The sequence below is a fragment of the Phoca vitulina genome, unplaced genomic scaffold, assembly GCF_004348235.1.
Source record: "Phoca vitulina isolate PV1807 unplaced genomic scaffold, GSC_HSeal_1.0 scaffold4, whole genome shotgun sequence".
NCBI classification, from domain to species: domain Eukaryota; kingdom Metazoa; phylum Chordata; class Mammalia; order Carnivora; family Phocidae; genus Phoca; species Phoca vitulina.
In genome coordinates, this window is record NW_022589707.1 from 32,805,734 (window position 1) to 32,826,368 (window position 20,635).

Sequence of the window (20,635 nt, forward strand, 5' to 3'; positions counted from 1 at the left end):
ACTTCACAAAATAATTAACTGTTATATCTGACTTCCCGTCTCAAGGAATCCAAGGTGCAATATCAGGAATTTGTGTTGAGACTGTAAATTATTTTGTGGCCAGATGGCACATGGTTACATTTCCTAAATCATTCTATATAAATGTCCCATGCTGTGTCTTCCCGAGTCCCGCCTCTGCTCTCACACTCTGCTGACATGGTGAGTCTGGAACCTTCAACACCAGAAGGAAGTGGTTACAACTTTTTCTGTTGCAGAAAGCTCCTGATCATAAAAACTCTAATTTTCCTACTGTGTAGGCCACTTCAATCACTTGGTTGGAGTTGGGGGAGGTGGAGAGTGTTTTGTTAAATCTTTTCGCTGGAGGAAATATTGGAAAAAATTTTTTCTCATTAGTATTTTTTCCTGGGGGTAAGCTGGACAGGAAAGAGAGATAAAACATAAGTCAATCAATGACACTATATTTTGAATCTCACTAAAATATTAGGCAGATCCAAATGGTTGAAAGTAGTTTAAAAATAGTTTATAATGAACTATTTGGGGATTTCAATTTGTTCCTGCCCTCATTATAGCCACAGCATTGTTGTTTGAAAAACACTATAGGTAAGAAAAAAGGAAAAGGAAAGGAAATGCCATCACAATAATAGGAGATCAGAGACACAGACTTGGGGCAGAGATCAATGACCTAATAAACCAATTTAAAAGTTAATTAGACAATACACTTTACATATGCATACTTCATAGTTACTTACTGGTATCCAACTCACAGTTGCCTAACACCCTCTCACCTGAGCTGTCAAGGTGTGTGCTGGGCAGGAGCGAAGCGGCCCAGGATGGGGCACAGCCAGTGCCCCTTCTGGGGAGTCGCTCCCTTCCCCCATGTTGCCCTCTTGTTTGGGAGCTTGTTCTCCGAAGGGGCTCAAAGCAGCTGCGGTCTAGTGCTCCCACTCTGCTGGTCTAGCTGCAGGATCCTCACCTGGAGAAGGGGAGCCCTGCCCCATCTCCTTTCCCATCTCTCTGGATGTATTTCTGTTTTGCCCTCTTAACATCTGCCAAAACAAACTGCCTACACTGAAAAACACAATAACATGAATCTTGTTTCACATTACTTTTCTCTTAGCTTCATTAGTACCATAATTTTTTTTCCAACCCTTTAGTCCCCTTCCATCCTCCAGGCTCCTGCCCCTGGCTAATAAACATACCCAGATTTCTTCTATCCTTGCTTGGTCCCTATCTCTAACTCTGTGCTTGCTTTCCGTTCAACTGTGTCTGAAAAATATTCTATTCTAACTATCTCCACATCCTCGCTTTCCATTCCCATTTTCTCCCAACCACGAAAAGCTGGTTTTCACCTCCTACCCACCCCACACTTGCCTGCACTCTGCAAAAACTGCTCTGGAAATGGCAACCAACAATCCTCATAGTGTCAAAACTGTCAATTGTCTATTCTTATACTACTAGTCCCTTCTGTCCCATTTGAGAATGATAGAGACCCAATCCTTTCTAAAATTGTATATCCACGGTTCCCATGGTATTATTCTCTCCTAGGTTTCCCCCCTCCTCTCTGACTATTCTATGACTATCTCCTACATGTGTATTTTTGCTTCTCCTCTGCCTGTTCCTTAGAAGTTGGTGTTCCACAGGGTTTTACTCTCTTCTCACTTTTTCTGCACCCTGCCTTTCTCACCATATGCTCTTCTCAGGTAGCCTCCTTTGAGCTAATGATTTGAACTCTTACTTATGTGCTAAGGACAACAAAAGCCAGTTCTACAGCCCTGCCCTCTGCCCTGAGCTTCAGACTCAACCACCCAAATGCCTTTTCACATAGACCCCTTTGGATATCTATAGTTACCTCTTGTTCAATACAGACAAACCTCAATGTGACGTCTTCTCCCCTACAATACCTCGTCTCCAGATTCATTCCCCCTTTGTTCCCAGTGACATTGTTGGTAATAATGTGTTTTGGAATAATACCTCAGCCATATAATCATGGAATCATTTCCTACCCATTGCCCCTGCTTAATGGACAGTAGGCCATTGATTCTCCCGACCCACAGCTGGTTGGAGCAGGAGACAGAAAGACACAGGCATTTCGAGTGCAGCTCAATCCCAGGAATGGTTAAGCACAAAGGAAAAATGCATGAGCTCCTGCCACTAAGGTTCATGGACAGCCTTGAATCTAAAACCACCACCCTAGTGAAACCCAGATCTCTTATGACTCGTGGTCTTCGGAGAGAGTCTACTTGTGTTCAGCACACTTGAGAAGTATCTCTGCTTCTTGCTACCAATATAATCCTGGCCAATAATAAATAACAACTTGTAGCTTTAAATCAAACTGACCTCAACACTTGAACAGGATTACCATGCAATCCCTATTAGTATAAGTGTCTCTACTGCTCAGAGTTCCTCATTGCCATGAAACCCCCAGAATTTACTCTAATTATAACAAAATTATAAAAAGGCCATCTAGATGCATCTAGCTAAGTCAGATCTTAGGCAACATACTGTCTCTGTTCCAATTTTCTTCTCACTCAGGAGCCACTCAGAATCTAAAATGTCAAACATAAATAATTAAAGAATACATTTAAGAAGTCATTTCTGTAGGTTTCCAGAATTCCTGGAGCCTGCATTTTTTGCTAGCTGTTTTAATAATCCTCTTTTAAATTCCATTTGTCAAATTACCTTTAATCAACAAGAATGCTGTCGCATGAGGTATACAAATGGGAAAGAACAAAATGTTCCTCAAGGTGCCTCTTCTTGGAATAAGCCCAGAAAGTGACACCTGGGTAGACTTGATTTTAAGGAAATGTACATTCTGAGTTCTAGCATGAAATGTCACACTTGATCGTAAAGAAAATCCAGATGTACTAGGCACTGCCTGACATCTGATGCTAATATTCATAATTGTTAAGTTTAAAAGCATTTCACATATAGTTGCTCCTTTCAGGAATAAAATGAAGTCCTTTCTTCAGTCTTGGCTTGCGATTCTTTAGTGAGTCAGAAGTAATACAGAGCAGCTAAAGGTTACAGCAATTTGTCACAGTCACATGTGAGCAATTCAAAGTTCTTTAACCCCTCCATTTTGAAAGAATGTTTTCCTTAAAAGCAGACTCTGACATTATTTTATAGCCACTAAGTAGCTCATAGTACACAGGAGAACAAGAATCAGTAACCAGCTTCCCTGACAAAACTCTACAAGGAAAAAAATATAGAATCTTCCAGTCGAATTATTTTTTAAAAAGCCCTAATTGGGTATTTTGTTAGGTTTCCCATCTTAGAAAAATGATAAATACCTCCAGCTTATATCATGCTAATCACAAATAGCTAATCCCATAGTTTTTCAAACAACTATGATTCACCATGAATCATGGTGAAGAGAAAAAAAAAAAAAAAGAAAGAAATCAAAGGGGAAAAATAAAACCCCACCAGGTTGAGCTGCATTTACTCACTCAACACCTTGGTTATTTGTTAAGCTTTTTTAAGTCACCCTTTAGTCATACCCCTAAAAGCTTGATGCTGTATTCAGAGCAAAACATGAAAGTGGGAAACAGTTCCAAAAGAGTTTGTTAAACTTTTCCTTTTACACTAACCAAGAAAGATGTAGGCCAAGTCACCATGTGAACTCATTTGAGCTCTGCTGAAATCTGGAGATAGATATTTTTATTAAAAGGCTACAGTCTTATTTGGTCTACTCATGAACTCAGAATGTCATTATCTTGGTTTTCATATGTGGGATATAAGAGCATATTATCATATAGTTAAATCTCCAGCCTAGCTTGTCTAGGATAACATCCTAGGACTTAAGTGACATGCTGATGATGCACATTAATACATTTTAATAAAAACATAAGTTTCTGATTATACTGAGTGGGAAAAAAATAGGATCATGAAAAATGGCTGTCAGTAATACAAGATAATAAAATCAAATTTTCCCCTACTATTTAATGTGCGGCTTTGGAATTCCAACAGAATTCGATTTATACACACACATACATATATTCACATATTCTCCCATACAACTTGTGCCAAAAATGACAGATTGGGATTACCAAATCAGAAGGAATGTGGATTGTATCCTACCAACTTTGAAATATGCTTAAGCAACCTAGGAGAAGAATGGTTTATTATAAGTAAGATAGACTACAAGTCCAGTTTTATCCAAAGTACTTATGTATATGAGAGGTAACTCAACAAATTATACATAAAATTCAGTTAAGAAACAATTCCACGGGCACCTAGGTGGCTCAGTCGGTTTAGTGTCTGCCTTTGGATCAGGTCATGATCCCAGGGTCCTGGGATTGAGCCCCGCATCGGGCTCCCTGCTCAGTTGGGAGCCTGCTTCTCCCTCTCCCCTCTGCTCCTTCCCTCTGCTTATGTGCTTTCTCTCTCTCTGTCAAATAAATAAAATCTTAAAAAATAAAGAAAAAAAGAAAACAAAGAAAAAATTCCATGACCACAAGGAATATACTTTCAAATTAGAAAGACCAAAAAAATACAAAGACATGTGAAAATAGATTAAGGGTAAAAGGAATTGGAGAGAAGGGAAAATTCAGGTGGGCTTTATAAATTAACAGAGTCTCTCTAAAGCAGTAGTTCTGAACCTTGGCTGCACATTGGAAGTACTTTGATTTCCTTCTATTTAGGTTCTGATTTAATTGGTCTGAAGTGTAGGCTTGGCATTAAAAAATTTTTTAACTCGCCAGGTAATTCTAATGAGCAGCCACAGCTGAGAACCACTGCTCCATTAGGTGTAAACCTTGAACTATCTACATCCAGATCAGGATGGACAGAAGAAGGTGCACCATAAAGAGGGCAATGGGAAGCCCAAAGTCAGGCACTGTAATTTGAAAGGAGAAGTAAGCTAAGCAAAAAGTACCACTGGCAAAATCCCCAGACACCTGACATCCCGGTCAGAGCTTCCTGTGACGGCATTTCCTTAGTGAGAGCCCTACAGCTCAGAGCATGACCTTCCATTCTAAATGTTAGAGAATATCAATTATCAGCTGCTATATTCTCAGAAAGCTGTCTCAATAACTGGACTCACAAAATACTGAAGTATGGGCCAGAATGCCAAAGAATGCCTTTTCAATAAGAGACATATCAGCCTAGTGGCTCAGATACCATACTGACACTGGGGCAAAGCTCTATGGGAAGCCAGACTGTAGTCAAGGGTTTAGTGTAAAGAATCAGAACAAGGATAACTAATTGTACAATTCCCGTGGCTAACACAGCAAGTATGGAGAGCTGAATGCTTCCATCTCATCTATATAGGCATATGTGATTCATGGACCAGATCCCCAGGCCATTTCAAAGCAATTTTTTCTCCAAGATGATGCTCTTACTCCTCATTTTTCTTTGCTTTCATGCTCTTGACTGCTTCTGTTGGTAAATTCTTCCATTAGCAATGTTAATACCATTGATTATATTACCTTTAAGCTTGGTTTATTCTTTTAGATTTGAATCTGGGAAGCATATTATCTCTTATAATTACATATTGATTGTATTTTTTTTTAATCCTCAGAGATCTAGAGAAACCTTAATTTGGTTACCTACAGAAGAGAACTGGGAATAAAAGTCAGAGAACTGAAGCAGAGGAGACAGGTTCAGAGGTAATGAGAAATCAGTTTGTACAGCTCTGATGAGGACAAGAATCCTGAAATATGGTGTGCTTATTTATTTATACCCCCCAAGGCCTCTATCAAAATTCTGAACATAAAACAGGCTATTTATTTGAATGTTACATATGGATATGTTTACACATGTAATATATATACATATAATACATATATATTTATAATTTAACTGTGTATTATATAATTCAGCTCACTGAGAACTTCTTTATTTGTATTTGCTTATTCTTAGAGAATAAGTTAGCTGGTAGTAGGACTTCCCTCTTTCCTTCTTGCAACTTTTATTTATAAAGGAACTCTTCTCACTATAGTGTTATCCCCAAACTCTAGATCAGATTAGCTTCTGAATCACAGTACTTAGGCTATTTCATGAGATTAATCCCTTTTTCATTTCAACAAGATATTAGTGTTACAAGATGAAATCAATACCTTGATTTTGAAAAATGTGAATAAGAAAATATGATAACCTGCCCAGAAAGCACCTGTGAGTGTTGCTGCTGAATTATGAAAAGAAAGGAAATAACACCTCTAATCATTGGATTTAAAAGGAAGCTAGTCATTTTAGTTCTTCCTTTGAGTGGAACTGAAGTCTTGGTTTATTGGGGAAAAAAAAGAAAAAGAAAACAGAGATTAAGACAAGAAATACACTTATGTTTTATTAGGATTGGTTAGCTTTCAGGTGATACTTGACTCATTGTCATTCTATATTTAAGCACAGATACATCCCAAAGCATTTCTAGAAGGTCGGTGTGATTCACCCAAACTTCAGTTACCAAGAAATTGATTCAGAGGAGCTATGCTCATGAATCCATGTTCTGGATTCTTAGTCCATTGGCTGTATTAAAATCATGCTTAGAGGCTGAATTTACCCTTACATCATGATCCAACTGATCAGCTCTCTTGCCCGGCGTTCTTTTTACCAGTTATCTCTAATGCTCACCCAAGAGTTTCCACGGCCCCTGATCATCCATCTCACTTTGCATTTTTCCCACTGAGGAACTCATTTTAACAGACTGAACATTTTAACAAGACTGAAGTTCTTGTTTTCTTCCCATGCTCCAAATACTTTGGTTTACCAAACATTCCATAAATTAATAATAGCATCCTTCCAACATTTTCTCTAACTGATCCTCAAATCAAAAACACAGAATCTTAAAACTTACCCCCCTCTTTTTCCAATGCCTACTATGTCTCTCTCCTCAGCATATATGGATTCATTGCTTTTAAACAGTTGAGGTGGGTGAATTCCAAGGAAGAGATCAATATCTATTTTTTCTCTAAACTTGTAACTGTACTAAATGCTAATGGTCCCAGAAACTCTCCAGAATTCTTCAACATTTTTAAAAGAATTCAGTTGTGTGAGGTAGGATTAGATGTATCTATTGAGACACTTTCTCAAGCTATCACTTCAGGAAAAATAGATGGTTAAATTTCTATGAAATATTTAGGAAGTTTGGGAGGTTACAGATATCTTCTGGGTTATAGAAACAATCTTTCTCCTCAATGGTCATTTTCAAACCCTCTAAGAATTTTCATCTGAATGGGGCGCCTGGGTGGCTCAGTCATTAAGCGTCTGCCTTCGGCTCGGGTCATGATCCCGGGGTCCTGGGATCGAGCCCCACATCGGGCTCCCTGCTCAGCGGGAAGCCTGCTCCTCCCTCTCCCACTCCCCCTGCTTGTGTTCCCTCTCTCTCTCTCTCTCTCTGTGTCAAATAAATAAAATCTTTAAAAAAAAAAAAAAGAATTTTCATCTGAATGAATACAAATTGCTATTAGAACATTAACAATATCTAATGACATTCAAAATATTTTAGTCGTTTTTTTCTTTTTCTGAATGTTGTTGTTGTTGTTTCTAATCTAATCATTTTAATATAGTCATGCCTGGAGAATTTCAGCCAAAGAGCTCACAGTCAGAAAATAAAGTCATTAAAAAAATAGGAGAGAGCATGTGAGAGAGGGAGAGACTAAAATGAAGTACAAACATATTTCTGAGAACAACACAGTAAACTCACACTTCTTAGTCAACTTCTTTCATACCCAAAGTTTTCCATAGACTTTCCCAACACATCAAGAAAACAACAAAAAGTCAGTGTTCTTGCATCTTCCCATTCCTACAAAACCATAGGGTAACAGTTGTTGTTCATACTTCTACAGATACATCATTGTTTGAGCTCCCTTCTCACTGGGAAAATTGGTGAAGTCAAAAACCTGCTGGGCTTTTCTATCCGAAATAAGAGGTAGAGCCATTATTCAAAAAGCAAGACTTACTTTATGAAGCTTTCACCACATTTGTAAGAGGTCGGTTGCTCTGTCCATTTCCCCATCTGTAAAACAGGCATGGCAGCACCTACCATGGTCATTGTAAGCACAAACGATAAAGCCTGGCACAAAGAAGGAAGCGTTTTAGAGTTACTCCTGCTGGGTGATGCCTCTCTAAGTAAGAACTGAGGGAACCTGACGTCTCTATTGCTGCCTTAAGGAAGTAATAGTTTTGCCAACTAATAAATCCAACCAGAATTCATACTGTCTCTGGCAGAGTTGAGAGAAGCCCATAAACACTCCACTTTAGTGATGGATTTTTGTATGGTTTCTTTATTTTAGAGCATAAGTGTGATATGGTTATCTTATTCCTTTAAGTTAATTATTTTGAATCATCAGTAGTATCCACTATTTATTGTTTTGTAACATAATCACCTCTAGTATATGTGTTAGGGTTCAGTGAGCTCAAATTTATGTGTACCGGGTTTTCTTTTTTTTTTTTTTTAAAGAAGGAAGAGGTTTTTTTTGTTTGTTTGTTTTTTAAAGATTTTATTTATTTATTTGACAGAGAGAGACACCGCGAGAGAGGGAACACAAGCAGGGAGAGTGGGAGAGGGAGAAGCAGGCTTCCCGTCGGGCAGGGAGCCCGATGCGGGGCTCAATCCCAGGCTCGATCCCAGGACCCTGGGATCATGACCTGAGCCAAAGGCAGATGCTTAATGACAGAGCCACCAGGTGCCCCTGTACCGGGTTTTCTTAAGGGACATCTCTGTGTATTGCCTCGAACAAATATGTCCTATAGATGGCAGGCCAAGATCTCCTCTCACAAGCCAGTGATGTTCGGTCAGAAAGATTAAGTGTACCTGGAAACTGAGTCCAAGGCTCACTTTTGAAAATGTGATTATGAAGCAACACATTTCTCTGTTGTTCCAAGGACAGAAAATGTGGAGAATACTTTAGAGAAAATATACAGGTATTACTGTGGAAAGCAGTAGAAGAGTCTGTCTCGGCGAGGAAGATGCAGAGGCAGCATGAAAAACCTATCTGAGGCAGGTCCCAGAGGGAGGCTGAAACTCCCCAGAAAGCTTTTTGCATTACAATTCCCTAAACAAACCTAATTAGCAACATTAAATACATGTTCTGCTTCCCTAAGAAATGGCCTCTCAGGAATCCATACTCCAACTCTGGAATTCATCCAGGCCCCTCTCCCACTGGGACTCCTCACAACACTGCTTTCTCCAGCACAGGTGCCCACAGGCCAAAATCCCAATGCGCAATTTTGCTTCACGCTTCAGCTAGGTTTTCCGGACTGACCCAACTGATTTTCACAGCTCAGTCTTCTGTCTTTGACACCAACACTCTTCAAAAACCAGACTATCACTATGTGCAAGAACTCAGACTATGGACAGGAGGCACCCAGGCTGGAATCCTACCTCAGAACCTGAAGGAGTAAGTGGCCAGACCTACTCCTCATCAACAGCTCCTCTCCGGAGGAAGGCGACGGGACGTTCCTCAGAGACAAGAGAGATAAATCATGGGGCAAAACTTCTAAGCCATTGGAAGTGGTCTGAAGGGGGAGAAGCAGTCTCTGGATGTCTATCTGTTCATTCACTTCATGAACAAATATTTATGGAATCACGTGCTAGGCAGTGTTCTATACACTGAGGATAAAGGGATGAACAAGACAATGTCTCTATTCTCCTGGAGCTAACTTACTAGCTGCGGGGGGGGGGGGGGGGGGGGGAGACATCAAACAAATAAAAAATACATAAATGTATAACTAAAACACTGATAGTGCAATAAAACAGAGTAAGGGAGTGGAGGCACCTCTTTAGAGTGGGCAGTCAGGAAAGGCTTCTCTTAAGACATGACACTTGAGCTTAATCTAAATAAAGAAACAAAGACAGTCATGAGAGGATATAGGATAAGAGAATTCTAGGCAAAGGAAACGTCGCATGTAAAAATCCTGAGCTGTCCACATGTGGCAAGGTGAAAGAACAGGAAGATGTCCCGTGGGGCTAGAGTACAACAAATGAAAGCAGAGGATGATGGCAGAGATTAGTGGGGCCAGGATACATAGAACTGTGTAAAAGCATGATAAAGTGTTCGGATTTTATGCTAACAGCAGTGGAGAGCAATTAGAGGGTTTTAGGTAGGATAATGCATGGTGTGATTTATGTTTTAAGATCTCGCTGGCTACAAAATACAGTATACATTATAGGGCTGAAAAGTGGTTGCAGATGGGGCACCTGGGTGGCTCAGTAGTTAAGCGTCTGCCTTCAGCTCAGGTCATGATCCCAGCATCCTGGGATCGAGCCCCGCATCGGGCTCCCTGCCCGGCGGGAAGCCTGCTTCTCCCTCTCCCACTCCCTGGCTTGTGTTCCCTCTCTTGCTGTGTCTCTCTCTGTCAAATAAATAAATAAAATCTTCCAAAAAAAAAAAGGGGGGGGTTGCATAAACAGCAGTAAAGAGACTCATGGCCATGAGTGACATGATGTTGGCGTGAATTAGGCCCTGCAGCTGTAGCAAAGGGGCTAAAGTGAGGCAGTGTGTATTCTGAATGGGGCCCCGGGAGACTGGCTGAGGATGCACTGGATGTCAGCTGCAGACTGAAGTGCCATTTACTGACATGAGAAGTAGAAGAACTAGTCTGGGAGGAAGTTCAGGATTCTTCTTGGGATATACTACTCTGAGACGCCTCTAGATACAGAAGGAGAGGCATCCTCTCTCAGCCCAGCCTACTGTAATGAAGTGCCACAGACTAGCTGGCTTACAAGCAGCAGATATTGATTTCTCACAGTTATGAAGACCAGAAGCCCAAGACCAGGGTGTTAGCATGGTCAGGTTCTGGTGAGAACCATTTTCTGGGTGAGACTGCCGATTTCTTGTCTCCTCACATGGCGAAAAGCAGTTGAGAGAGCTCTCTGAGTTCCCTTTCATAAGGACATTAATCCCATTCATGAGGGCTCCACCGTCCTCCCAAAGGCCTCACTTCCTAATACCATCACACTGCAGGTTAGAATTTCAACATTTGAATTTGAGGGGGACACATTCATTGCAGGAGTCGACAAACAAAAGCTGGATTTATGACTCTTGAGCTTGGTAGCTTGGAATTATGGATAAAATCTTGGACTCACCAGCGCATACAGACATGAGACTAGATGAGAGAAATGAGATGAAAGGTCATCTAGGATGGGGCCCTGGGGCACACACCACCATGTGTAGATCAGAGAGCAAAGAAGGAGCCAGCAAAGGAGCCTGAGAAGAAAAACCATGGAAGCCAAGAGAAGAAAATGTTTAAAGAAGGAGAGTTCAAGTGTGTCCACTGCTGCCAAGTCAGATGAGGACAGAGAAGTGACAGGGTTCAGAGTGCGGTGGGGCAGATGTGGGGCCCGCCTGGCACTGGCCGACCCTGAAAGTGTGCGCCTCCTAGAAGTCTGAACCTTAGATGCCACAGCTGCCTCAGCCTGCTTCGAGCTCTGTCTGCAGCTGACCATTGAATTGAGCAACAGGGAGGTTACTAATGAGCTTGGTGAACAAGTTATCAGTGGAGAGGAAAGGGCAGAGCCCAGGACTGCTTGTCCAGAGAGGACAGGACATTTGTGACAATGACAGTGGCTCAGCCTCAGAGCACAGAGGTGCTCATCAAAACATCTGCAGCACTGACGTCATCTGTCACATGGTAAAGGGGAGAAGGAAGAAGAAAGAAGAGGAAGAGAGGAAAGAGAGGAAGAAAGAGAAGACCCGGCCCTACTCTTGCCACAACTAGTTTGCTTTTGGTTTGGGTTTGGTTTGGGTTTGGTTTGGTTTGGTTCTGTTTTGTTTGGGCTGCAATTTATAGTATGTGCTCAGTACATTATTTTCTATGCTGAGAAGTATGACGAGCGTCTAGGCCCTGTGCTAGGGGCTTTCAATTGTGTCTAAGCCACACAGCAATCCTGAAAGCTGTGTGTTATTATCCCATGCTTACAGATCAGGAAACTGAGGCCCAACGAGGGCAAATGATTGTCTGTGGTCACAGGGCCATCAGCAAAGATAGGATTCAAACCAAGCCTGTTTGAGTCCCAGGACTGTGGGTCCTGTGGGCAGAGAGTGGGAGAGCCCAGAAGACAGCACTCGGTGTGGACATCGGCCAGCCCTGGACAGAGCCACAGCTTGGACAATGTGAACAGCACCCAGGACTCCATCCTGATGGGGAGGGCCGTGGGGAGAGCAGGAGACAGGCCATTCTCCTGGTGGGCAGGGATTATGGGGATCCTTGTTGATTTTGCCACTGTTACTGCAGCCACGATACCTGTCCCTTCGGGTTGGTTGGGCACAGGGAGTACTGCTCCCTCGCTGCATGGTTCTGCAGCTAAATACACACAGTGTAACTTCCCACTCTGCTCTCAAGTTGCTGCAGCTAGAAAGAAAAAAAAAGGCTTATCTCCATGTGTACAATTAAATCTCTACAGAGAGCAGTGTTAGTCCGACTCAAAGACATCTGCGTTCCCCCCATTTTATGAAAGAATTATGAAAGTGTTCCTTGCTGAGTTATGTCCTGGAATCTTTGAAGAAAACTTAAGTCTCTCTGGACTCGTCTAACTCTCTTGAAGTCTGTAAAACCTGAAGGAAAGAGAAGGTTGCATAAGCTTCAATTAAAGTTTCTTTTCAAATATCCACAATTTTATACACATAAAGAGTAAGCTCTCATTATTACTCGTTTGCACTATAAACATTTGATAATGTTTTCAAATGTATACTCCACAGAAGAAACACATTTTCATACTTAAAAAGTTTTGTATGTTCACATTTGGAAAGTTGGAAAATGGGTTCTCTGGCTTCTGACCAACTCTCCTCTTTAACTGTGTAAAGCATCGTTTTTTCACCACTGATACTCCCTTCCCCTCCACCAGTCACCCAAACAAGTATCAACTCAAAACAGATCACAGGCCTAAATGTAAGAGGTACCACTATACACTTCCTAGAAGAAAACCTAGAAGACATTTGTCATGACCTCAGGTGGAGCAAGAGTTCTTAGAAACAAGAGCAAAAACATGATAAAAGAGAAAAATGATAAACTGGAGTTAATCAAAATTAAAGTCTTTTGCTTTCAAAGGACACCATTAAGAAAATGAAAGGAAAAACCACAGACTAGGAGAGAGTAGTTGCAAATCATATTATCTAATAAGGGACTTGGACCCAGAATAGACATAAAGAATTCTTTCAACTAATAATAAGGAAACAAAATGCAATTTTAAAAAGGGCAAAATACTTGAATAGATATTTCATAAATAAGATAAATAAGATATGTGAAACTTGCTCAACAGCATTAGTAGTGAGTGAAGTGAAAATGAGATGCCACTGGACACCCACCCGAACGGCTGTCATCAAGAAGACAGACAGTGCTAAGTGTTGCTGAGGGTGGGCAGAAACCACAGCTCTCCCACGCTGCTGGCGGGAATGTAAAATGGCACGGCTGTTCTGCAGAACAGTTGGGAAGTTTCTCTAAAAAGAGGAACGTAAACTTACCCTCTTATGCGGCAATTCCATCCCCAGACATTTCCCCAAGAGAAATGAAAACATATGTCTATGTAAAGGCGTGTACCCAAATGCTGACAGCAGCATTATGCATACAGCCAAAAAGGAGACACAAATCGAAATTCCATCAGCTTGTGAATGGATAAATAACATGTGGAATTTCCACATAATGGAATACTAGTCAGCAATAAAAAGGACCAAACTACTGAGTGAGTGGTGCTGAAACTTGGATGAATCTAAAAAACGTGTTAAGTGAAAAGAGGAAAATGCAAGATTGCATGATTCACTTCAGATTTACATTCTTCAGAAAGTATGATTCCCATGATTCCCTTTAGAGGAAATGTCCAGAAACAGAAAATGGATACAGACAGGTGGAAAGCAGATCCCTGGGGCTAGGGGTAGGAGTAGGCATTGACTGCAAATGGGCACAAGAAAACTCTGGAGGGCGGCGAAATTGCTCTACAACTGGATAGTAATGATTGCAACAACTTTATAAATTTACTAAAAATTATGGCATTTTATGGGTGAATTTTATTGTATATAATTATACCTCAATAAAGTTGTTTGAAAAAAAAAAAAAACTTTAAAAAGAAAGAGCCATTAGGTACCTGTTGGTCAGTAAGATAATATCTATGGCTTTCAAAAAAGAATTCTTTGGGGCACCTGGGTGGCTCAGTCGTTAAGCATCTGCCTTCAGCTCAGGCAATGATCCCAGGGTCCTGGGATCGAGCCCCGCATCGGGCTCCCTGCTCAGCAGGAAGCCTGCTTCTCCCTCTCTCACTCCCCCTGCTTGTGTTCCCTCTCTCACTGTCTCTCTCTGTCAAATAAATAAATAAAATCTTTAAAAAAAAAAAGAATTCTTTAATTCCCTGATAAGAAATATTTTAAGATACCCATTAAACTGGGCAAAAAGCTTATAGTCATTTAATACCACATGCTGGTGAATAGATCAGTCAGGATGTGCTATCTTATAGGGCAGTAATAAACCAGCTCAGAATCTCTAGTCTAAAACAGAGGTCAGCAAATTTTTTCTGCAAAGGACCAAATAGTAAATATTTCCAACTTTGTAGGCCACATGGTTTCTGCTTCAACTACTCAACTCTGCCTAGAGAATATACAACAAACGGGCATGGCTATGTTCTAATAAAACTTTACAAAAACAGGCAGTGGGCCAGATTTGGCCAACAGGACATGGTTCTCCAACCTCTGATGTAATTTATTTACATCACTGATTTATTTACAACTCATACTTTATTGCAAGCCAACTAGAGGCATTACTCCATGTCATCTTCACTGAGACCCAACATAATGAAGAAGTCACCACATGGATCATTAAAATTTGCTGAGGCAGAGTCCAGTGAATGTGACAAATTTCTCACTGGCCCTTAAGATTCTGCTCACATTTTATTGCCCAAAACAAATCTCATGACTATGCCTAATTTCAAAAGGGGTGGGAAAGTGCAAGCCACCACATGCCTAAAAGGCAGAGAGCTAGAAGTCACTGGTGAACCACGTTTCATTGCTATAACAGAGAGAATGGAGGGAAATGTGAACTCTCATCCACTAATAAGGAGAATGTCAGTTGCAAAACCACTTTGGGGAACCATTTAGCATATTTTGCAATGTTAAATATGTTCTACAAACCAAAATTTCCACTCTCAGGTGGGTGCCCTGTAGAATCTCCCACATAAGTCCACTAAAAAATACATACAACAATGTTCACTGCAGCATAGTTTACAACAGAAAAAACTGAATGCACCTTCAATGTCTATTAATAGTAGCATAGATAAAATTATTATTTTTTAAATAAAATGACAACATACCTAGCAGCCCAAATGAATAACATACAGGTCAATGAAAACAAATTATTTTACCAGTATGGATATATCTAAAGAAAGTAAATTTGAGTGAAAAGGGAAAGTTGCAAAAGAGTACATACACAATTATTCTATTTATTTTAATTAATTTTTTTAAAGATTTATTTATTTATTTATTTGAGAGAAGGGGAGGGACAGAGGAAGAGGGAAAGAGAGAATCTCAAGCAGACTCCCCGCAGAATGCCGGATGTGGGGCTTGAGCTCACGACCCTGAGACCATAACTTGAGCCAAAATCAAGAGTCGGACGCTTAATCGACTGAGCCAGCCAGGTGCCCCTGTTTACGTCAATTATTAAAAGCACATTGCTTGTGAGCAATGTAATATAATATAGAGTAATATAAAGAAACGGGCACACATTAACTTTATGGCAATGCTTATCCCTGAGGACATTTGGAAGTTAAGGGACTTTCCTATCTGCCATGTTGTATTTCATTAAAAGCATCTAAAGAAGTTATGTCAAAATATTAATATGTGTTAAGTTTGGATAGTGAAAACTGTGGGCTTCTGTTAGATTTCTTTTGTTCCTATTTGTATGCTTGAGATATCTTTTAAATTAAAACAAAAAATAATGACTGCAGCTAGTGTCTGTCAGCAGAGAGAAGTGTCATGGTGATAGTAAATGACACAAAAGAACTGGCTGAGCTAAGAGCAAGACAATGAGTTGCCCTTACAAGCTACAAAAAAATGAGCCATGAAAGGGAACAAACCAACCTCACTGGCTGAGTAGTCTGAAAGCAAAAATGTTGGGAACTCAACTCTCCGATTTAGGAAAAGTTAACAGTGAATAAAACCCTCCAAATAGAAAATCCATCTTTTCATGGCTTTGAATAATACCTTGTGGTCATTTAAGAGATTGTTGTCAGGACTTTTATGATATAACAATTATTGTATCTTCCATATTGTGAAAGTGTTCTCATATAACAGAAATAAAATGGAAGGGAAAAAGGAATAAAGAGTGAGAGAAACATGGAATGGAGGGAGGGAGGGGGGGCCTGTGGGGAAGTCAGGTAACTGAGCTCTATCCTTTAGCTCTGTCACTACATCTGTCTTGAGCAAGTAACTTCAGCTCTGTGAGTCTCAGTTTCTTCCTCCCTAATAAGAGGACAACGACCTAGATTCCAACTTTATATTCTATGATCCTTGAAATATCCATTCAGGTTCACATTTGGAGAAGAGGTATTACCCTGGGATAAAAACCCTCATCCTCTGTCTGATCCAGTGAACAAAGTACTAGAATAAAAAGTTAGGGTCACAATTCAGCATGAAGGTCAAAGCCACACATCATTCATCAGGGCAGTTGCTATGCAAGGGTAGGTGGGGTGGGAAGTGAGTGAAGGTAACCTAGGGAAACTGCTGGGCTTCAGCCTTCCATTTATGATGAGCAGGATCCAATGGCCACACCCTCAATCAGGAAGGCCTAAAAGACAACTGTGAGGAGAAGCAAAGATTTATGCCCACCTCCAATTTTTCAGGATTCCAGAGCAACATAAGAAAACAGGAAACTCTGGTACAATCAAACCTTTAACTTGCCCCAAAGTTTGTGTGAAAAGGTTTAGATTATAGGATGTAGGACAAAGTCTCACCAGAGTGGTTTCTAGAATTATGTGCCAACCACTACCCTAACACCAAGAAAGAATTATAGATAGACGGACGGACAGACGGACGGAAGGAAGCAAAGAAGGAAGGGAGGGAGGGAGGAAGGAAGGAAGAGCAAGCCTCAGGTGTTCTCTTCCCATGACCCATTCCAAGTCACCCACCCTGCAGTGTGTCAGCCCCTCCCTACAGAAGCCATAACAAACTTCTAACATTTCCCTCCAGCCTCAGCTCTTTGCCTTTTAAGTGGGATTGGCCACATCAAGAAGCCATTTTTCCCTACAGCTATCTGCAAGAAATCATAGAGGCAACAGAATTTGGAGGGGTGAAGGTAGCAGGTAGCATGTAGGACCTGTGATCTGGACAAGGTCCCTTGAGAAGCACAATGTCACAGGTTTAAAATAATTTTTCTTCAGAATTACAGACACTCTCAGGTGAAAGTTTTCCAAATAATCCAACCATCTCTACATTTGATATGATGTCATCACAAACCAAAATCTTTCCATTAAAGTGTCAAGACTCAGATTTATACAACAGACATAAAAATAAAAGCTAAACACGGAGGCAAAGAGTGTTAATGGAAGTTATATACATGCATTAAGGGGAAAATGCACCTCTGAGTGTTGCTTATGTAAAACGCTATTTGTAAATTTGAGCTTGCATTTCCTTAGACATCATTTGAAAGTGTCTCTATCACTGATGTGCTAGAAACATTTCTCACATTTTAATTATGCTGTGGAACATGCTGATTCCAATCAACACATTGAGGACAGTTTTAAAGTCCATGAGCAAGAAAGAATTCTCATTCATACAGAGTCCAGGCTTTATACGTAAAAATATTAACATGCATTTAGTATCTACCATGTGCTTTACTAAACACAGGTCTTTTTTTTTTTTAAGATTTTATTTATTTATTTGAGAGAGAGAGAGAGGGAGAGAGCACAAGCAGGAGGAGTGGGAGAGGGAGAAGCAGGCTCCCCACTGAGCAGGGAGCCCAATGCGATGCGGAGCTTGATCCCAGGACCCTGGGATCATGACAGAGCCAAAGGCAGAGGCTTAACTGACCGAGCCACCCAGGCGCCCTAAACACAGGTCTTTGTTAAACACAAGTATTTAGATATTAATCCCTCTCTGCTGCATGGATAATGAGGTTTCCCCTTTGTGCCCCCAAGTTGACATGAGGATAACATTTTCTATGTGGCAGAGAGCAACCAGACATCAGCACAGGGAGGCAAGCAGAGGCCAAACTGCAAAAGATCTTGTGTGTCAGACTATACATAATCTCGAAAGCTATAAAAACTATAGAAATTTTTCATTTCAGGAGGTATGGGATCAGGTTTTCATTTGTAAAAGATCATCCTGGCCAAGGTGGAAAGAACAAGGTATGTGTAGGAGCAAGGAGATGGGTTCAGGGTCCATATGGTGACAAAGGGCTTGAGTGTGGATGAAGTTTGAATAGGTGCATTGTCAGAATTTGGTAACCAAGTGAGTTGGAGGTCAAGGACTGAAGGCAAGGATAACTCATTGTTCCCTGGCTTTGGACACCAGACAGGAAATGGTACCACTGGCTGAAAGAGAGAATAGATGAAGCAGGTTTGCAAGGAGAGAAGAGTGAAAGACAGTGAATTCAGTTTTCAACATGCCAAGTCTGAGGTAGCTGTGGGCAGTCCCTGTGGAAATGTGCAGAGACCCCAAGGAAATCTGCTTAGAGCTCAGAACAGATATATAGGGAAAACTTGAGACTTTGGTTGTAGATAAGCCCCTACAAGGAGAGTCTCTCTGATGGAAGAGATTGACAATGATAATACCCAACACTTAAAGAGTGCTTCCTATGTGCCAGGCCCTGGTGTAAATCCTTTACACATATTAACTGATAGGTTCACAGAAACCCAATGAGGTAGGTAACTACCGGCCTTTCGTGGCTTTTGAGACTATGGCACAGTTAATATAAGCAACTTGCCCCAGGTCACACATAGCTAGTCAGTACCAGCTGGGATAAGAACCCAGACAGATGGTCTCCAGCCTGGACTCTTAAATCTCTAAATGGTGCCATCTCCCTAAGACAGGACGGGGACAGAGGCACCATGGACAGCAATGATGGGAGAGAAAGGAAAGGATCATTTGAAGAATATTGAGAATGGGAAGCTAAAAAAGGGAGTGGGAAGGCCAAGGGAAGAAGGAGTTTTCAGAATAGGGAGGGGTCAGGGGCACCTGGGTGGTGCAGTCAGTTGAGCAGCCAAGATCTCAGGGTCGTGAAATCAAGCCCAGGGTGGGGCTCCGAGCTCAGTGTGGCATCTGCTTGAGTTTCTCTGTCTCCCTCTGCCCCTCCGTCCATGCTTGCTCGCGCTCGAGCACGCTCTCTCTCTCTCTCCCTCTCAAATAAATAAATAAATCTTAAAAAACAAAAGAATTAGGGAGGGGTCAGGAATGTCAAACACTGAAAATATCATTACCCTATCATTTGTAAACACACAGGAGAAAAGAAAATTCTCTAAAAAGAAACCAAATAAAACTTAGACGCCATCTAGTTAATAATATTACAAACATTTATGTGGAAATTATAAAGGGTTTCTGTTCCCAGTGACCACATAAACACGAGGTGGTTGGGCAATGGGCATGAATTTCAAAGTACAAATATATGTTATTTAAAATAAAGTTTCCTTCTGTTCCACTTCTGCATAGTCACCTGGACTTCAGCCTTGCCTTTGGTAGGTAAGGGCCACTGAAACCCAAAACGATCCATCCTGCTGGGACATCGTGCCCAAAGGAGACTGAGATCAGTGCGGGCTTCCCAGCAAGGGTATTAAACCCAATTTGGCCAGCACTAACTCCCCACTGCCACGGCCAAAGAAATGAAAAGAGGAGGCAGAGAGAAGGCAGCTTTGCAATCCGTCCTTGAAAGAGCCACAATCAGATCAAAAACAAACAAAAATCCTTAAAGCCTTTAGATATGCTCATTGAAGCTGCTGATGTGTCATAAACCTTGACATATCATGCATATCCCAAGAGTCTGCAAATAACTGAGCATCCGGAAATCTAATCTCTTATCCCCAAAAGAAAACAGTAAAGCCAAACTTTAGAAAGACTATCCTTTTCTTATTTTCAATTGGGGAAATACACTACAGGATCGTGCTCTAAAAAGTTTGAAGTTGGTACCTCATTAGCTCCATTCTCTCCTTCAGTGGCAATATATCTCCCTCTTGTGGATTTCTGGGATATTTCCACCCAGGAGAGTCCTTTCTAACTTACTCCTCTGACTTAAACGCTAGCTTGTATTGCGTGACTATAAGCATAAATAAAAGATGAGATATCTATTGTAGCCTCCTAGTAACTGAAGTACTACAGAGAATACACACCCTAGCAACTCACATTCATTCTTCTTCTGAAAATGAAGTAGCTGTTAAAAAAAAAAAACTGTGATCATGTATCAAATATTTATTGAGCTATTATGAAAAGCATGGACACAGGGCCCTTGAAAATAGAGCTTGTTTCAGCAAAAATTTACAACCTAAAAGAGAAGACCGAACAGCCCGCTGAAAACTGTGTGTCACTTGCTCTGATGGTAAAAAAAAAAAAAAAAAAAGACCTTGGACAAGGACCGCTGCTGTCCAGGTGGAAATCCCCACCTGTGACCAGTAGTGCCAAACCTAGATTCTAAAAGATGCTAAGTCCGGGGTGAAGCATACTGAAGTCCTATGACTATGAAACTGTTATTTTTCCCTTATATGCATAAAAAGTCAGTCAATATAGAGATTAAA